This window comes from Ochotona princeps, chromosome 13 (genome assembly GCF_030435755.1).
Source record: "Ochotona princeps isolate mOchPri1 chromosome 13, mOchPri1.hap1, whole genome shotgun sequence".
NCBI classification, from domain to species: Eukaryota; Metazoa; Chordata; class Mammalia; order Lagomorpha; family Ochotonidae; genus Ochotona; species Ochotona princeps.
This window is the reverse complement of record NC_080844.1, coordinates 12,233,372-12,251,428: the sequence shown is the minus strand read 5'-3', so window position 1 is coordinate 12,251,428 and position 18,057 is coordinate 12,233,372. Positions and strand designations below refer to the sequence as shown.

At 39.5% G+C, this 18,057-nt stretch overlaps 1 pseudogene; it reads right to left on the bottom strand.

Annotated features, from left to right (window-relative positions):
* LOC118759439 (golgin subfamily A member 5-like) overlaps positions 1-18,057 on the bottom strand; it is a 33,764-nt pseudogene that overhangs the window by 1,654 nt on the left and 14,053 nt on the right.

Genomic DNA, 18,057 nt, shown 5'->3' with positions numbered 1-18,057 from the left:
GTGTCAGATGAGGTTGAAGATAAAATACAGCAGTAACATTTTGAATGAAATGTAAAGCCATTTCATCAATAATAACTCATCACTGAATAAGAGAAGAAGAGATGGTAGGAAGAAATAGCAAAGGAGATGATCAAGCGAGACACAAATGAAGACTTAGAAGTGACCAATACAGTTGAAAATGTGTTGAACTAATTCGTCTTGCAAAACCAGGCAGGTTAAAGCAATACTTTTGCCTATCAAATTAATCTATTTTTACAGTGTAATTCCAGTTGTGTTTATAGGTAAGCAGTGGTAACTTTTCCTATTGTTCCTTGACCCTATGTCATAACATAGGGTCATCACATAAAATGTCATAACGTAACCTGTATGTGCTTAGTCACTCGCCATAGGGAATTTGATCTAAGGAATCAACATACAAGCATACAACGATTGCTATATGCAGATTTTGTTGTGTAATCATTTATAACGGGGATGTATCCAAATGAAATAAAATGCCTACCAACAGAGGACTATGTCCCTGTTGTACTTGTTAATTCTCAGGAAATTGCGTTATTTTTTTTCTTACCTTCAGCAACTAAAAACCTGTTGAGTACCTGTTTTGTGAAACCAGGTTCCTGGGGATAAAACAGTGAATGTGTTAAGAAGAGTAACTGGGTAAAGTATGCTACAGATGGTGCTAAGTGCTGTCATAAAATGATGAACAAGGATGAGGATAATGACGGGGTGAAGAGGGAGACAATGTCAATTTTAGGGCATTAAGGGAAGGGTCAGTGATAAGGTGACAAGTGATTCAAAACTGGAATGAGGGATAGGAGACCCTGGGTGTCCAAGGGAAGACATACTCAGCAGAGCAGGGAGAGGGAAGCTTTGTGGATGCGTTCAGTGACAATGAGAAGGCAGACTTTGTTAACTCTTGTCTTCTTCCTCCCTCATTTTTTTTAACCCAAACATGTTTGTATATAATATGAATTGTTTTGCACTTTCCCGTTCTCATCTGAAAGTTTTGAATATGGAGCCTAGAGGATTTTATTCAGAATTTGAGTGGAGATATGTGAATGATAATTCTGATCAACTGGAAGAAGAGAGCTGTTTTTAAGATAAATGCTATTTCTTCATCATCACCTAGAAATATATAGAGCCCACAGCCAGATGATCAGCCCCTTCCCAAATAACCAGAGTATGGTCAGAGCTTAAGATTATCGTTGAGTAATGAATGACGGTAGTGATATGTATGTAATGGAGAACTTCATGTATGCAGTAAGAACAACTTGTTTATATGTCACTATATTTCTAAAGTGTGTGGAAAATGGGCTTAATTGTGTGTTCATTTTAGTGCACAGATTATAAAATCCATGCTTATTGTAGAATTAGCCTTTTGTTACATTAGCAAAAGCTCCTAAGAGGAATAGCTTAGGATGGAAGTTTATTTTGACTTTAGTTGGGAAGGTTTTGGTGAGGATAGGTAATGGCTGAGGGTACACTCGTGGCTGGATATGGAAACTGGAGAGACTCAGGGAACCTGACTCTTTCTCTACCCTCTACTCCTTGGCCTCTGATGAAGTCAGCATAACTTTATCACGGGCCTCTGCTCCACCATCCCAATCCAATCAGGTCTTTCCAAGGGCTCCTTCCACAGTGGTGTAAGTGGGTCAAGACTCTGCCCTTATCAAGTAACCGTTAAGGTAAGACTTCAGAGTTTAATATCTGCATGAGTTTGGGGTGCCAATTATTGTTCATTTACACCACCTAGTTTTTCAAAGTACACATTTTTGCTGAGTTTCTTGAACTCTCCTTTTACATACCCACTGCTTTGTTAAAATACGTAAAGAGTGTGAAAACAAATATTCAGCACTACAGAAATGGAGGAAAGTGCACGAATATTTGTGCCTTGAAATATGTCAGAATTTTAACATTATCTCTGCGTTAGGGTTATAGACGACACTGTTATTTTGCTTTAGGATTTTCTATCCTTCCTATTATGTTCATTCTCAACCTATTAAACATAAATGAGAAGAAGAAAGAAGTAAGAATGTGATCTGTAATTTTTCTTACCTTTGCAAAGGACAGAACAAATGATACTGGTTGTACAAATGATAGCAAAATTGAGAATATTCTCACTGCTGCTTATGATAAACCAAAGGCGGGCTATCTGGAAATATTAGGGCAATGATGCCTCTGAGAGCCACGATATCTGGGTAGGCAGGCAATGACACTATGAAGGAATACTTGCTTTTGATCCCATTTGCAACACTGTCAGGGCATTCATCAGGATACAGAAATATGACATCTGTCAGTATACACGAGAGGCTCTCGCTGGCTCCTTTTGTATCCAGTGCTATTTTGACATCCCTTATATAAAATATGACACTTTTTAACCATCATCAGATTTTCAAAAAGGTAACTGTGCCAGTGACCTACATTTTTGCTTTACTTAATGTGTCTTGACTCTCCTTCCCCATTAGGTCATACAGGTCTGCTTCAATTTTTTTTCCTTTTGTGCCAGGTATGTTATGTAAATCACATGAGATATGGTGTTTTTGGGAGTGCCTCCTTTACTAGGGGCATCTAGATTCTTCCTGGTTTTTCTGTAGTATAATGCCAAGGCATATACTTTTCTTGTTCAGGTGGAATTACTTTAGAATAAGTTCCTTATATTGTAATTGCTGGATAAATTAGTGTGTATTTAAAATTCATTCATTCCAGAAAGAGAAAAACTTGCGGAGCATTGAATACAATGCTAGGAATTGTTATAGAATTAGGTTATAGTTTGGAGCAAAATAAAGTTGCTGAAGTTTTGCAACATCTCTTCCAGTGGCAAAGACAAATAACAGCAAATACATGAAAGTAGGTTTGCATAAGTATGTGCAAAAAATGAGATAAGAGCTGTGGCACCAGACTGTCAATTAGTAACACATTCTGCAAAGAAAGCATAGATCAGCATTTGTATGTGAAGTATTTCAGGATTGCTGTTACACTGAGTGGAGAGGGAATAGTTTTGGATTTTCTTCAAGTGCTGATGGGTCAGAAAAGTGACATGATGCAGATCATATTTAAAATGGGACTCTGGGAAATGATCATGTTGCCTGTTGGTTGAGATACCAATGCCCTGCATCAGTGAGCCGAGAGAGCGGAAGATCCAAGAGCGGGGGTGTGTTGCGGCAGTTTCAGAAACTGAACTCAGGCACTCCAGCGTGGGACAAAGGCATCATTGGTCCTAAGTGCTAGGCCAAATGCACATTTCTTTTAAGCTTTGTTGTTTATTGTGTCTAGTTTCGGGTTGTGATGGATATATTTCCTATATACCATGGGTGTTGTGCTCATTTTGGAGAAATCAAGAGACTTTCTGTTATTCATCGTAGTACTTTGATAATTTGCCCTTTCAAGAGACTTTCTGTTTCTTCAATGATTACTTTGATGACTTGCCCTTGGAAGCTGATATAAAGATAGAGAAAGGAAGATTTAGCATGTTTATTTTAAATTATTATTTTCATGATACAGTTTTGTAGGTACAGGGACTCCCCCTCCACCTCTCCTTCCTCTTTCCTTATTCTATCTTTCCCGACTCTCGTTTCACCTAAATACAAAGAAGTTTCATAACTGAAGGTTTTTCCCTAAAGAGTTGACAACTTCTTTAGCTTTGACTCTTAATGTAACGTGACCAGAAAGCAACAAGTGTGGCGCAAGATGAAATGGAGAAATGCTACTTGACAGATTATCCTAACTTTATTAAAAATTGGAAAAAATACTGAGCTAGAAGACTGATTGGTTTTTTTGTGTGTTTCTGTTTTGATTTTTTTTTGAAGGTCTGTTTATTTGCAAAGCAGAGTTACGGAGAGAGACAGAAAGGAATATACACAATAATCTTCCATGCACTGTTTCGCTCCGCGAATGGCTGCAATGGACAGAGCAGGTCAAAGTCAGGCTTAGGAGCTTCATGTGAATCTGCCACAGAACTGTAGAGACTCATGCATGTGCGCTAACTTCTGGTGTTTCCAAGGTGCATTAGTAGGGAGATAGATTTGAAGCGGAGCAGCTGGGACTCAAATTGGCATTGCAGGTAGAGGCTTGAAAAGCTTAACCTCTTAGTAATGCCAGCCACATACATTCTTTTTACTTCCTCGAACTTCTGTTTTTCAGTCGTAAGTGAATGCTGTTGTATATTGTGTGTAATGGGATAGTAAGATGACCTTCATTTGAAGGGAAATACGAGACTTCTGGAGCTTAACTGTACCAACATTTCTCTTTCACACAATTTGAAGTAAAAGGTCACTGAAAAGTACAAGTTAAGTGATCTTCATTGACACCATAGAGTAAGGATAGAAATTCTCTAAGTTAGAATTGAACAAAAGAAAAGGGTATAGTCAGGGTGACAATGCATGTCTGACATGGCATGCTGTTTTCCTGCCTTGCTGAGACTTGGTATCACAGTTCTCAAGTGGAATCTGTCGGTGCAGAAGCTCAAGTGGGAAGTGGACTCCATGTACTTGTATCCTTGTATTTTGAAGAAGGCTCATTTCAAAGAGAACTAATTCAGGGCAAGGTCTTGTCTTAGGTCATCCAGCTCTGATGACATCTAGGTTTTGTCTGATGTATTTCACTGTGAATGATTCCTATGGTTCTCCTTACCTGTTTTGACGCTTCCTTAGACAGTTGTATTGTGGGGCATCAGAAGGAGTATTTGTAGGACAAATCAGGTGTCTACCTGTCCTGAGTTGTCTCCAAGCCTCCCCATGGAAGATACCTTTGCTTGGTTCATCTGTCTAAGATATATTAATACTTGAGAGATGAAGATAAAGGGAGGAGCCTTTGCTATCTCTTTGATCTGATTCTGTGATTCTTAGGACACACTGCAGCTCAGTGACAATAAGATTTTTTTTCAAAATAGCTAATGACAGAGCCAGTTAGACTAGAAAGCCAGCAAAAGTATCATTTATGAAGTTAGAGTATTGTTCTTGGAAATGGAAACACATATCAGATATCTTCTACTTCTGCCATGAAATTATTCCATGTATTAGCTGTGTGGAAACTGGTTTTCGTTTCAGCTTAGTATTTTTTGAGATTCTGGGAAATGGAATCCTCACCATTCTTCGATATTCGTATTGGTGGTGGGGTTACCAGGTAGGAAAAATGATCCCTGACTCTTTGAAACCAAATGGGGAGGTGGAAAGATGCCGCACATTCACTTCTATACGTTTCATGGCGTGAAAAGTGTGAATGAATGCTACCAACAAACAAGTCACATATCCTTGAATATTGTCACCACAGAAGTCTTACATCCCCTTGTTTTCTGTATGTACAGGCCTCTATGTCATCACAGCTGCGAGCCTGCCTTACTTGGTCAAAAATAAACTGAGTGGACCTATTTCAAAAAGGCAGTGCCGCAAGCTTTCTTCTTAGGGACTTGAGACGTAAATTAAAATGTCTAAATGAAGTACATTTATGGAAGACCTTGATACTCTGAGAAAGAGCAGGTGGTATTCTTGTTTTCTTTAGAGAAGAGTATTTGTCTACTGAAAATGAAATAAAAGAGGAGGTGAAAGTGAATGCCAAGAGATGACTCTCCAGGGGAGGACTTGAAGCCCTATTTAATGCCACCAACAATGAGGAAGAATGAAGGGCTACCACCCAAACCATGGCAGTTGTTGCCCCTGAAGGCATAATATATCTTTAAATGTGAACTGAGGCAGGAGTATTTGACAACAGACAGCCAGTGCTGTATGTACTTTTCAGAAATGAAGTTGTCCAGAATCTTCCAGACACTTTGTGTTAGAGCCATAAACATGTGATTAGCTTGGCAGGGTACAGGTAGGAAAGGCTTTGCTTGGATCTTGGGAAAGGTCACCCAAGCAGCAGTTGAGTGCGTTCTGCTGTGAAGTGTCATATTAATTTATAATTATTTCTAATTGTAGATTTTATTTCTATGACAATTCTATGAAATTTTCCCAACAAAATTGAGAAGTAGAGAAATGAGGACTTGGCATATTGGACAGCCTTTCCTCTTATCAATATTCCCCTCCACAGTGGGAAATTTGCTACAATTGATAAACTTATAGTAGCACTTTATGATTATTGAGATTCTAAAATTTACGATAGGGTTCTATAATTATGATTTTATAATAACCATAGGGTTGACAGGGTGCTTTTCATATGTTTTGACAAATACAGAATGGCATGCAGTTACTATTTTTACAGAATAAATCCCCTATGTTCTGCCTGTTTACCTCCTCTTTCCCTTATGGTTAATGCAAGCAACTGCTCATCTTATTACTCTTTCTATTGTTTCACTTTTCCCAGCATTTTTTCATATGAGTTAGAATCATACAACTTGTAGCCTTTCCAGATTAGTTTCTTTTTGCTCAACAAAATGCATTGAAAGTTCATCTCTGTTTTCCTGACTAGGGAACTGATTTGATTTCAGTCCTGAATAACATTTTCAATTGGCTAGATGTGTATAGGGCATCTTCCAAAACCTCATGGAAAATTCAGATTATGAAAAACTCATGAACAGATTTCAACTCTTTTACACCCAAGTAAGCGCATTGTTAACTCCATGTTTAGAAATGTTCTGAATTACCCTCATACCAGTTTCCCCACTCGTCTACTGAAGGGTGCCCTGGTGGCTTCCAAATGTTGGCAATCACGAGTAAATCTGCCATATAGAAAGAAGGCAGTCAACCCACACAATGCCTAGCCCGTCTCTCAGGAAATGTTTTGCCCTGAGCTGAACGTTGCATTAAATGCTGTTCTAGATGGTTGCTGTGTTACAGTGGATTGTCCTAAGGTTTTTCTTCAACTGTGTGAAGCTCGAAAAGTATCACTCATTCACTAGAAACTGTGCATTGGCTTGTGGGGTTGGCTCTTTCTCTGGTCTATTGCTGTGAGATTGGATGTGGGCAAAAGCAGTGTTGCAGTCCCACAGGGAAGGTGCTCCAAGGGTGTGCTGTGTGGCTGAACTTGAATGTGCAGCAGGTTAATTGTGTGAAGTGCATTTTAGACTTGTGTTATTTTCAAAGCATGATATGTTTATCCGGATGTATTCTCACAGTGAGTTTGGAAGCATCTGTGTATTTAAGATAGTGCTTGACTTTTACCAAACCATAGTATTTTATGTTTTACCTTTTGATATATTTAATATAGTAAAATATATTCCACTTAGCGTTTAATTATTTTTAAGTGTATTTTGATCATTCATCAGTGGTGTTAGATTTGTCCATTTGTAGTTCTGTCCAGCCCTCACCACCTTCTGCACCAAAGTGTTTTGTCATCTTCAACAACATATCTGTGAAACAATGGCCTTTCTTCCCTTTCTTCTCACAACCCCTCACTCAGATAACCTCTGTTCTAATTTTCTGTCTTAATTGCATGGAGTGTATATATTGAATGAACAATGTTGGGGTCCTCGGTGCCAGCTAAACACTGATACAATTACACCTCCAGGCAACTAAGTTTCCATATTTTGTTGTAAAGCACATCGAGTCACATTGAAGATGGCATAACCCAGCCCCAGTATTGCTTGTCCCTCTGGCCTGTTCTCCCTGGACTGATTCCTGGCTCTACATCCTGCAGCTGTCTTGTGCTTAACAGCAATCTCGACTTTTTAAAATAGGTGCATGTAGACTCACTGTCAAACTTCCTTGCCCACAGCTCATGCACAGTTTTCCTGAAGGGATCCCCTTGCCTTTCTATGAAGGAGTCCCAGATAGACTTCTCCTAAGCCAAATCCAGTATGAACCTGCCTTGCAGGCAGTGTAGCCACCTCTGGGAGAGTTCTCAGTGTGGGTGTACATGCAACCTCATTATTTACATCATTCAGGAGAGAGTCAGCGGGACTGCTTGAAGCTGGCTGAGTTTGCTTGTTAAAATTGCAACAGCATCATCAACAACAAAAAAATCCATTTAGACTTTGTTTCTGAGGTATAACTCACAAGTATCTTCCTTTTTTAATTCAAATGTTTCATGTTTCCTTTAAACCTAAGCCTGTATCCTGTCTTTAAAATGCTTCACAGAAAATCTGCTTCACCACTGAAGAGAAATGAAAACTGCTTAAATTGCAGCCTTCTTTGTGGCTGAAATCAAAATATTCCACTAGTCTCAATTAAAGTGCTTCACAATTAAGGAATCTGAGATCTTGTGCTTTTTTTTTTTAATTGGCCATAGCTTGTCACTAAAATACTGAGTCCTGTGTTCTTTCTGCAACACGATTTGTCAGCAAGAGCTTCTGGTTTAATCCTATCCCTTTACATGTAACAAATTAAAAGCCTCTGAGCTGTTGATGGTTACTCAGCTAGAGTGTAAAGGCCTATCTTCTTATGCTTGGAGGGAGACTAGGAAAGAAGGTGGATCTTAATAATTCTGAGTTTGCTAGTGGGTTGTTTATGAGAATGGGAGAGGAAGTGGCACATTAGGCTTTGGATAAAAACTGGAAACAAAACACCACCAAGCTTGCAGAGTTGGGTTGGGTTAATGTATAAAAATTATGAATGTGGCATGAAAAATAAAGACATATGCATGTGGTTGGTTCTGTAAAACGCTGCACATACTTGTGTGAGTCACTACTTTTATGAATAATCTGCGGTCTCCTCAAGGAACAGGACCGGAATGGGAGAGCCTAAGGCGTCCTTCTAGCTGGAGGCTTGAGGTCCTGTAGAGACCCATTTCTTTCAGAAACATCACTCTCCCATCCTTGTATCTTTTTATTGCAACAAAAATACTAAGATACTCCATTATTAATGACTTTGAAAATTATATCAGTCCATATGATCACCCTTTTTCTGGGTTAAGACCTTCTTATAAAGGCTTGCACAGGCTATCTTGTTCATCTGTTTGGCTATTTATAGTAGCACTGAATTTACTTTTGCATGTCAGACTGGGAAAATCTTTTTATAGCACTGTTCCGTTTAACTGCTGGCACAAGTTTGGATTGCTAACTTATGATTTGCACAGGTTTGTATAGGTGATAAATAATATATTCAACTGCCATATTATGTCACATACATCACAGGAAGGGAGTCCTAGAGGTTGTTGACAGAGGCTGTGTTTGCTTGTCTTTAGCCTGAGCATGTGCCTGCAAGAGCTTCCATCCTTCCTTGAAAGATTATTCACACATTGCGGGAGAGATGAGCCTTTCCTTCTATGAGCTGTGCTAGGCAGATAGCTTTTTTAAAAAATATATTCTTTATTGGAAAGTCAGAGATACAGAGAGAATGAGAGACAGAGAGAAAGATCTTCCAACTGCTGTTTCACTATTCATGTGGCTGCAATGGCCGGAGCTGTGCTGATCCGAAACCAGGAGCCAGGAGTTTCTCTCCAGATCTCCCACACAACTGTAGGGTTCCAAGACTTTGGGCTGTCTTCGACTGTTTTCCCAGGCCACAAGCAGGGAGCTGGATGAGAAGAGGGGCAGCTGGGATTAGAACCAGTGCCCATATAGGATCCTGGTGCATGCAAGGCGAGGACTTTAGCTGCTAGACTACCACGCCGGGTCCAAGACAGATAGTTTTAGTGTGTGGTTGATGTATGTGATCTTCAGCAAAGTTAGTTTGTTTCTCACAATCTTTCATTTACAGTGTATAATTTAGCCCTGTAACACCTTCTCACACAATTTTCACATTCTTTCATGTGTGCATTCTTTAGCATTCTTCAGCATTCTCCAAGTCATGCTAGTTTATATTGTGCTTTGGGGGCTTTGAAATGGCATTATAAAAATGTTTCAGTTAACAATGTAATCCAAGTTGCAATGACTTTGTAATAATCTTGTGGCTTGGAGACCACAACTGGTTGCTAGTTTCCTAATTTGGACATAGAGAAGTTATTTTTTCCCCATTTACTGTTGTAGTTAGCTGTGCATGAATCAAGCTTCTATCTTTATCATACTTCTGTTGTGCTGCTTTCTTGGTGTGAAATGCATTAATGGAGAAGTATGACATATCCTTTTTATTGTCACTTTCTCTAGATCACTAAATATTTGGCAATTCTGAGCTGATGTAGCCCTTAGAAGTTAGTGTCAGATGACGTGCAGGTCAAGGCCATGTGTTCAGGGCTGTTTCCCTGTTTCTCATTTCACTCTGAGTTAGTTGCTGCTTTGGAAGGCAGGCTTCTTTCACCTAGATCAGCCGGGGCCCTGCCCAGGGGTGCATGGTGCCACTCCTCTCCCCACAGGTGCTGAGCTCTGTGCTGTGTGAGTCTTCACAGAGTTGTGAGAGACAGGTGGTCCTCCCTTGAACACACTTGCTGCATTTCTTAGCTAGTCGTGTTGCACAACCAGGAATTGGTTGCTCCAAAGAGCCAACATTTGAATATGGGTTTGAATCGTGTGACATTTGTTACATTGACGAGCGAAAAGGTTCTGCCTATCACGATGTTAACCTCAACTTTGAGCTGGGTTCTGCTGTTTTCTTCTCTACCTCTCCTAAGAGAATATTACTGCCTAAAACTTCAGAGGGTGAATCTCCAAATTCCTTGTGGGAAATGCATGCTTTGCCAGAATATCCCATGTGCCCACACTAGGCAAATTGGAATATTTGTGTGTGTGTGTGTGTGTGTGTGTGCGCACGTGCATAGTAATAATGTAAATTACAATTAGCCAGTGTAAACAAGAGCCCTGGAAGGAGTGAGCTGGCCACACAGCATAGGCAATAGATCTGCATGCTGGTTTCCATTTGGAACAAAATCACAAAAGTAATCTATACTTGAAAGAGCTTCTGAATAAGTTGGTTATAATATTGAAAAAGTGTAGTAGTAACAGAATTGGGGTCGAAGTAGAAAGAATATCTAAAATGAGTTCATCTGTGGATACTTTGAGGTTTTCTTTGTGAACCACCTCTATTAGACTTTGAAAATAAGGTGGCCATATTCTCTACCAAACCTCAAAGGTTTTAGCTTGAAGGAGGAAAAATGATCACATTTCTTAGGATCTGATCTTGGCTTATTCACTGTTTGAAATGATGAAAATCAGTTTGCAACTCTTTTCTATATTTAAAAAAAAAAAAAGAAAATCCCTATTCCTCTCTTCTGTCAAAGACCATGCAAACTGGGAAAGAAAAATTGATTTTTTGTGTTCTCTCCGCTGTTTCAGCCCAACCTAGTTTTCAGCATTGTTGAAATCAGATGCACTTCGTATTGATCTAGGTCTTAAACTAGTATAATCCTTGATTAACATCATTGAAAGAATCATCTTCATAATGGTTCCAAAATAGAGAGGTAGCATGTGGACTTGATACATTTCTGTGCTTTGTTTTGGCTTCCTGGTTCTCTGAACTATGTATTGGATCCTGGATAGAAAAAAAAATAGACCTAAATTTTACCATCATTGTATTAAATTACGATGAGGTATTCAAGGAGTGACCTCCCACCAATGATACTGTCACATCACTACTTCATCTAAGAGACTCTGGTGTATGCACTGCTGTCCAAACTCCTTGCTCTAAAATGCTATGTCAGTACCGAGGTGGATGTTATTAGGGGAAAGCTTGATAATAACGAAGGATGGATAACGTTTAGCACAGGTAACACTGTACACCCAGAAAGGCAGGGCTGTCTTTGGGTCCTCTGACTATAAGCAGAGGTGAGCTTTACAAGGTATATGTGCATTGTTCTCAAGGGGAACACACAGACCTAGTCATAGCAAAACAGCTACTTAGGCAATAATCACCATGGCTTTATAAGGGGAAGTTGTAATCGATATTTTTACTCTCTCCTGGAAGGCATAGGATGGATTGGTAGGGTTTAAAAATACATATATGTTATTTTCTGGTAAGTAGAGGGACAGAGAACTCTCATTTTATAGTGTACATCCCAAATATCTGTGAATTGAAAACTCAATCCCCTGTGTGTGGCAAACACCCAGCTAGTTGAGGTTATTGCCTACTGCCTCATGGGATGCACTTAAGCAGGCAGCTGGAATTGGAGGTAGGAGCAAGTCTCCAATTCTCGCACCCTGTTAGGAGACACAGCTGTCCCAAGTGCTGCCTTCATTGCTGCACCAAGTAGGTTGATGGTTTTATGAGAAAGTAATGGAACCATTCAACAGTCTTGCTAAGACATGGGTATTAGACTCTAGTTTGAAGTTGGTTCCTAGAGTCTCTGCTTCAGCTTTATTCTTAGCCTTAGCACATCCCATTATTGCACACAACACATTTTTCTTTTTTGTTTTTTTCAGTTTAGCTAACCTGGTGCTCTGCAAAGGACTACCTCTGGTGAAAAGGTTTCCTTGACCACCTCGGTATCTTCCTATGTCTCATTCTCTCTAATCTATAAGCCAACAGTGGATTTATTTGGGGATCATACTCTAAATCCTGTGTACATCATATAAACTCCTGCTCACCTGGACTCTCATGGTTTTGGTAGACTCAATTTTCCAGTTATTCTAGTCTATTTTCAGGGTAGGTTGACTCATTACCTTCTGTGGTTCACCCTGCACCTGTTCAGAATATCAGCTTTCTCTTACTATCCATTGCACCAACCTTCACCCAGAGTTCTGCAGTTCTCACAGTCATATTGCAATACATTACAACTGACCTTTGAAGACTAATTTAATCTTCCCAGGGAAACTGTGAAAAATGGTAGGAAATACGTAAGAATTAGAGTCGGGGAAGTGTCTCAAACTTCCTCACCCTTTAGACTGCATCTATAATTTCAGCCACTCCCATTTTTTTTCTCCACCCCAAGTCTCAGCGAACCAGTATATCCTGTTTCCCTGGTCCTATTAATAACTGCAGAACTGGTTATAGAAAGATTGGAAAGCAATGTAACTTATTGGGATATTTGAGAAGATACTAACATTTCCTAGCTGGATCTAAAGCCTCAGAATAGGTGACACCTTAAGAGACTATCATTGTATTGATCTCTCAAAATGCCTGTGATGAAAACAGAAGAATTAGTGAACTGAATTCATGATAATTGCTAGGCATGTGCCTTTGCACATGCATTCTGTTGCCTACTTTCAAGGTTCAAGAGTCAGTACTTCCTTTTGTTCAGTTGGGCTGAGGGCTGGTACTCTAGTGTTTAGTTCAGGTCCTCTACATGGATGGCGGCTACCCACAGACTTGAGTTATCATCATTTGCCTCCCATGATGTGCAGAATAGGCAGGACTCAAGCCCAAGAATTCTCATTTGGGATGTGAGCATCTTCACCAGCTGTACCAAATGCATACCTCATTGTTTCTCTTTTATTTCTCTTTTATTTCTTCCTTTCTTTCCTTCCATGTAACTTTCCATAAGCCTACCTAGATTATGTTTTTTTTTTTTTTTCACTTGTCACTGAAAGAATACTGAGCGATACTCCATTTAAATTTATCTTGTTTTTCTTTGGTTCACTAAGACAACTGTGCTTTATTCATGTGTTTATCTTGACAAATTAATGTGTCCACAGCCCAATGGAAAACTATTGATATAAGCGCAGTATCTTCTGTTTTTCTAAATGGTATTCAGATTTGTAGAGATACATTTGTCTGTGTTGTGAGAATTGAAAATCCTTCATGCATAACTTGAGTGCTATGTTTATGTAAGTGATTTGCCATTTCTTTTCAAGCGGAAAGTGTACTTGTTGATTTTGAATGCACAGACTATGTCAATAAGCAAGAGGAGACGGGAATCAGACCAAAGAAGAAGATATTTTCTCCTTTGTAGCTGAGGTTTAGAAACTTTATCTCCCTTAGTTTGGTGTTTAACAGAAATTGAAGACATGAGTTAGGAAGTAGTGAGTGCCTCCAGCCAGCATTTCCTCCTATTTGCAGCCATATAATTTCTTCATATAAAAGGATACTGGAGAAAGTTTGTCCCCAATAGAATTAAAAGTTAGGTTTATTTTATTTTGAGGATTTCATGCATAGGCAGAGTTTCAGAAAGTTCACAGAAAATGTGTATTGTGAGATCACTAGGGGTGCATTTCAAAGTTTCTTTGTACCGACATAAAATTTTAATTCCATCTTTCCACAGACTTCTTAAGGAACCGTGATATGCTATCTTAACTGATTTATTTCACTTCTGGTCATTAAAAATTATTTTTCAGCCATAAATGTGTCTGCACCAAAGTGTTGAACTTTTGGATGATAATGTACTCTTAAATTCTTTTCTGCTTTTATCATAAGCAACCAGTTAGAGCTGATTAGGTCCCTTCCTAGTAGGTGCCTAAGTTAAAAATCACATGATACTATTTTGTAAAGAATGAAAACATATTGGAAGATGGATATTAAATGATTCAGGATTGGAACCCTCTGTTTTTATTTCTAGGAACTTGTTTTTGTTGCAGGTTTTCTTCCAAAGTTAATGTTTTAGAAATTTTGTAAATTGTTGCTAGCCAAAGAACTATACTGCTGCATTATGTTTTGGGGAAGCCTAGCTAATAAGCACCAACATGATAGACATAATTTTGTTTTAATTAATGGCTTTCTTACCTGTTATGATAGAGTTCCTTTATCCTTTGAGTTCAGGGATACAGTAGCTGTTTGAAAAACTTCATTGTTTTTGTCATTACCACAGTTAGTATAAGGCAACCTGTCCTTCCATTCTGCTTAATGAGAGAGCTGGAGGAGTCTGCACTGGGGAGCCTGGACGCCATGGAAGAAAGCAGGCTGCTAGCGGAGTGTGTGCGTAGCTCCCAGCTCTCAGACCCGTGTGGATAGCCCAAAGCAACCCCTATGTTTCTTCTTGCCTGTAGTTGCCATGGCAGCTCTCAGTCCAGTGAACCCTTCTAGTTCTCTAGTAAACCATCTGGATATGTGTTTCTGTATTCAGTGTTAGTTTTGGGGGGCATCTGATTCTCTTTGAGTTGATCAAGGTGCACATTGACTCCGTGTCTGACTGAGAGAGCATTTATAAAAAGAGAATAAAAAAAATGTGTGTCTTTGAACATTTCAATGTTACTTTTAAAAGAAGTTCCTTCACAGTATAAATAAATATGGGATATCATGTTGTGCCTTTATCAGTGTAAGAATTGTAAATATGAAGTTGGGCAAGACTTCTGCCTTTCTGTGCCAATGAGTTAGCTTCTCAGCCGTGTCTACAATGATGGGTGAGTTCTTTCACTGCATACAGGGTTGCAATTGAGAGGGTCACATTTCTTCTTTTTTTTGCATTTAAGGCTGTCTGACTCTAAGTATTTAAGTATAAGTGAATATCCATGTTTCATATTCCATGGTACAATGTACCTGAGACCTGTAACGGGCATTGATCAGCAGAGACTATCTCTATGGGCGATGGCTGTGTCATCATGGAGAGTCTGTTGGCTGTGGCTTCCAGGGGTACTATATGAGGGGGCATTTTCAAACTTCATGGAAAATATGCTTTCTCTTACTGCCATATCTCCATGCATGCTTTGAAATGCCCTGTGGTTTTCAAAGAGAAGAATGATGGTGTGTGTAAGATGTGAAAAATAGAAAGCACAATTCCAATGAGACTGGGATGGTAACTGGCAGAGAAAACATGGTGAATTAGACTCTTCCATGTTTTTATTGCCAGCTGTCAAGCCATTTACTTGTGTGGACAATCATGTAATGATCTCTATCCTGCCTCTTCATTGGCTGCATTCATGTCATTGGTCGAAATGCCAACATGTTGGTCAGGTTTCACCAAATTTGAGGAAAATAGCAAGAAGTGTGAGGAAAGCATAAATGCCAAGAGCTGAGAGTGAAAATAGGGTGAATTCCATTGTTTGCAAAGAAGTGCCAATCATTTCTGCTGGGATTAGAATCAATGCACTGGGAAAATGTTTAGAGCATGAGGCTGTCATATTCTGATAGGATGGGGACCAGCAGGCTGCCTGAAGGGGATTTTAAACTATGTCAAGAATACATTGCAGCATAAACCATTGCTGAGGTGAATATCCAATACTGTTAAATTGGGTCAAAATAAGGCTCATTACCATGTGAACTCTTTGTACACTGAAATGTGAATCCAATCAATGCGGTGGAAACATTTGGGTTGGGATTAAAAACATTCTGAAGCGTATGTAAGGATTATATTTATGCATTCATAAATCTTACATATTTACTCACATGGCAGGTGATGTTAGAATGGCATGAAAAAAATAATGTTTCGGGCAAAAACCCCTCCCTCCTTCTAACTGCGGCTTACGGTGGTGCAGAGCAGCGGGTTTTAGGAAAAGGGCCTTGCGGTCATACCTGGTCTCTGACTTGCTAAGACAGTTCCCTTTTTCTTTGGGTATTTTTCCTTATTGTCTCAAAATGTAACTACTCTTCATTGCAGCCACCCGTAAAGGTGAATTAAGCATTCATCAGATGCTTTCAGAATGTTGTGTAGTTGTCAACACTGTGTGTACCCAAAGCTTGTTCTTCTTTGCTGACAAGAACTCTCACACTTGTTGTCCTTGTTATGCAATAAATTACTGTCTCTCTCAATATACTCGAGCAACTAGCTACCTTTATTGTACCTTCTGTGTCTGTGAATTTGCCTCCTCTGCGTATTTTGTTGAAGTATCAGCATATAATGTCTGTTCCTCAAGTATTATTTATTGGTTTGTTTGTATTATTAAGTGTTGGTTTATTTATTTATTTTTGATTTTATTGGATAATCAGTTATATAGAGAGGAGGAGAGACAGAGAGGATGATCTTTGCTCTGTTGATTTACTCCCCAAATTGCTCAACGGGCAGAGCTGTGCCAATCTTAAGCCAGGAGACAAGAGCCGCCTCTTCCAGGTCTCCCATGCAGGTGCAGGGTCCGAAGGTTTTGGTCCATCCTCAACTGCTTTCCCAGGCCACAAGCAGGGAGCTGGGTGAGAAGCAGAACCTCCAGGATTAGAACCGGTGCTCATATGGGATTCTGGCACATACAAGGGCAAGGACTTTAGGCACTAGGCTACTGCGTGGGCTCAAGTATTTGGTTTATTTAACTGAGTGTATTTTCAGGGTCCATTCACACTGTTAAATCAAAGTGTTTTTTTTGGTTGGTTTGTTTGTTTGCTTTGGGACCACATGTAGAGAGAGAAATGCTGAGAGGGAACTCCTAGTAGCTGCCCTTGAAAGAATTGGCCAGCCATCTTCTCCTGCTCTCCCTCTCCTCCTGTCATATATGTAACTCATGTTTGTGATTGTGATCACAACCTTGGACAGTTCCACAGTCACCGTCATGCTATGCTCCTTTGCAGAAGGTCAAAGGTTTAAATAGAAAATCATACCAAACCAAATGCAAACTAGAATTTTTTTTTCACTATTTGCAAAGAGGTGGGTCTTGCAGAGTATCTTTGTTACTTGTGCCAAACAGGTATAGAACCTTTTTGTACAACCTAACCTGTTTCCAAAGACTCACCTGTGTCAAGTTGGAGCTGTCCAACCATGGAGGTAGAGAACTGCTTTAGGGGGAGGAGTGCTGGATACTTCCATGGTAACCACATGTAGGAAAATGGACAAGATCTGTGATTTGTTAGGGACCTGCTTGGTCCCTAACTTAAGGTTGTGGAATTCCAAAATCCCTTCAGCTTTAGAACCATAAGTAGGATGTCCTTAACTGGACAGGTGATGGGTCTTAGGGAGTCAGTGTGTCTGTTGCTGCTTATTTTATTACAGTTCCCATGGAGTCTCCTGAGAACTCATGGACTGCCATGTTGCCCAGGTGTCCCTGTCATCCCAGACCCGGAAAGGGGTCTTGGTACAGTGCTGCCTGGTCTATTGACCTAACTGGGATCCCCTGGTTAAGAATATCAAAGAAGAACATGTTTGCTATCACAGGTTCACATACTGATTTTTGTCGTTGTTGTTGTTACCTTTATGTGACTTATGCCAAGTAATTATGAAGATTTATTTTTTTCTTCCCATCCTGAGTATTGCATGAAGACTATGGAAGATAGAACAGACAGGTCCTGGATGTGAAGGTTTTTTAATATATCTACATCATTTATTATTTTGTTAAATGTTTGCAGCCATAGATTCTATTTTTCTATTTTTTGATGACTGAAGTATTCCCAAGGTGAGAACAGTTGTACATTCGTCATGGCTTTTGCGATTCCTTCCTTAAAATTTCCTCTTGTCCATGTAGTAACCTCCAACAGTCAAAGAAACATTGCTGTAATGTCCAGCAAACAAAGAGCAAGACTCTGTGCTGGA